The 2,824-nt window shown below is 49.1% G+C and overlaps 1 pseudogene; it reads left to right on the top strand.

Moving 5' to 3' along the window:
- Positions 1–229: 229 nt before the first annotated feature.
- LOC147708299 (Golgi integral membrane protein 4-like) lies at positions 230–1,454 on the top strand (annotated as a pseudogene).
- Positions 1,455–2,824: the final 1,370 nt, after the last annotated feature.

The raw sequence follows: 2,824 nt of genomic DNA, 5'->3' as shown, positions 1-2,824 counted from the left end.
GGACTACTTAGGCAGCCAGGGTTGATGCTGTCTGGGACGCAAGGCGCGTTGACTCGACGTCACAGTGCGGTGCTCTGAATCACAATAACGTCATAATCCGGGGGGGCTCAGCAGGGCTAGATAAGGCGCGCAGGGCCCATAAGTCTGTCAGTCGGACATTGCGGTCAAGATGATCAAGGGAGTCCGAGGGCCCGGCCCTCCTGACGAGGATCCAAGCTCTCCGGCCATGATGGGACTCTGCGCCTGCGGGTTTCGCAGGCAGACGAGGATTCTGCAGGTAGTCTTCTGCCTGCTGGCCTTCGTGACGTGCCTGGGGTCCGTGATCTACCTGTACAGGCACTCACAGCTCCAGTTCCAGCAGCAGCAGGAGACGCTCTCCGGCCTGGTGGAAGTGATGTATGAGCAGCGGTCCAGTCTGGAGCAGTCCCTTGAGAAGGAGCGTGCGGAGCACAAGACCCAGGAAGATTTTGGGGTACATAACTTAAAAGCTCAAGAAGACCTGAGTAAGGAGAAGGAAGGCGCCATGAACCACGACGTCACCCTCCCCTCTCGGCACATGACCCTGAAGAACCAGCATGAAGGAGCCAAGAAGCAGCTCCTGGACTTACAGGCGCAGTATAACTCCCTAAAGCTGGAAAACCGGCGCGCGTTGGAGAGCCACAACCAGAAATACGCCCAGCTCCAGCGGGAGAATGAGAACCACGTGGAGATGCTGATGGATACAATATCGAAACTAATCGAAGACAGTACAGTTCTTCGCGATGCATTTGAAGAGGTCCGCGCTAAGCTGCGTAGTGCGCAGGAGCAGCTGAATAAGATGCAGCAGCTGAATGAAGCTCTTCGGAGGATACCAAGCTACAAGCTGGTCCCAGCCCTGAGGCACCACCCATTGCAATTACTGGCCCCAGATGAGAAGCCTTCCCGAGTCTTTGATGCTGAATTGCAGCGCATTCGCGAACAGACTGGCGTACAAGCGAATACTCGGGAGACACCGACAGACTCTGGGAAGAAAACCCCAGAAAGTGCTGCCCAGACTGCAGAATCTGACAGAAAATTGTTGGTACTCTGGACAGGGTCTCTTGAAGTTCTGACTGGACTCCAAGCGAACAATCTGGAGACGCCAACAGACTCTGGGAAGAAAACCACAGAAAGTGCTGCCCAGACTGCAGTATCTATCGGAAAATTGTTGGTACCCCGGACGGGGTCTCTTGAAGTTCTGACTGGACTCCAAGCGAACAATCTGGAGACGCCAACAGACTCTGGGAAGAAAACCCCAGAAAGTGATGCCCAGGCTTTGGAATCTATCAGACAATTGTTGAAACTCTTCAGGGCCTCTTGAAGTTCTGCCACAGCCAGCCTTGCCTCTGTGGCTATCAAATGATAGAGATAGCCGTGCGGTGCGTTTCTAGAGGACGGTGAATAGCATCCAGGCTGGAGAGGAGCTGCTGAAATAATTAAAGACGATAAACTTCACCATCAGAAGCAGCACCATCTACTCTGATGAATTTGGGAACATGAATATTGACTAAGACATTGTGACCTGGACGGTGGACAAAAATGGGGATGCCTTTTACGCCCTGTTGGCGAGTACAGAGGAAATCTGACCCTTGATGCTGATCAGATTCAGTGCCACACGGAGAGACAGCTAACAACCTTTGATAGCTCTATACTCCAGTGTGTGTGAAAGAGAAAGGGACTGTGCAAGCTCTCCATCCAAGGGGCCAAATTAGGAATTTAAGGAAAATTGGATTCCACTCCATTCTTGCAAGCCAGGTACTGGAAGCAATATTACTCTCTCCTTTGCTGAAGACAGTAGTGGAACATCTTATTCCCCTCCAACCAGGAGAGACTAATGGAAGCCAGGCTACTCTTCTTCATTCAAAGACAATCCACTGACTCTCAGCCAGCAGAGATTAGTGGAAACCACTCTCCCTCTCTCAGCGGAGCATATTGGAAGCAATACCATCCACTTCCACCCAAGAGAGTATTGGGGGCTCTTTTATTCTCCCCTTCCCAGCAGAGAGTAATGGAAGACATAGCACTTTTTTCCACCCAGAAGAGCGCCGTGGAAGTCACCCTACTCTTCCTGCTCAGAAGAGAGAAGTAGAATATTCCTACTCACTCCAGCCAAGACAGACTAATACCGCCAACCACCTCTCCACCCAGAAGAGAACAGCAGCAGCCAATGTTACCTTCTCCACCCAGCCATTATACACTCCCTCTTTCTCACCATGGCAGTGCCAAGGGGCTTCAAATATCCTTTGCAGAATTTTTGCCCACTAGTTTTTTTAAATGAGTTTAGCACTTTTTTGAGAGGTCTGTCTGCTGCCCTTTGTTTTACTTTTTTTGACATGATGTCTCTCAGCACAGTGGTACCCTACACCTCCGCTATACTTTTTAAATACTAATTCTTTGTAACTTATCTACATGATGGCTATTCCTTTCACCGTTCAAAGATGGCCGCTGGACTGATGATCATCTCTAAATCTGAGGTACGTGCGTGGTCCATCAGCATGATGGAGGTAATGCGCTCCGCCACTCTGTCAAATAGAGCACCGTCTTTCAAATGCTAAATCCCTCAGTAAAGAATGATTATATCTGAACTCAGTTTGTGGAATCTCACACATCCAGTGATCCTTATACTCTTTAATAAAGCATCAGAAATATTAAAAAAATAAAGTAAAGTAGACCAGACCTTTACTTGTATCTTGCTTATTCTTCACAAACTGCAATGTTTTTCGTTTGAGACCACAGCAAGGAAACCATGTTTTTTCCTTTCTGTGTACTGGACCAGGTACTCTAGTTTCAGAGCTTCAGATTTATG

Source organism: Lissotriton vulgaris, chromosome 6 (genome assembly GCF_964263255.1).
Source record: "Lissotriton vulgaris chromosome 6, aLisVul1.2, whole genome shotgun sequence".
Classification (NCBI taxonomy): Eukaryota; Metazoa; Chordata; class Amphibia; order Caudata; family Salamandridae; genus Lissotriton; species Lissotriton vulgaris.
Note: the sequence above shows the minus strand (reverse complement) of the source record. Positions and strands in the feature narration are given on the sequence as shown.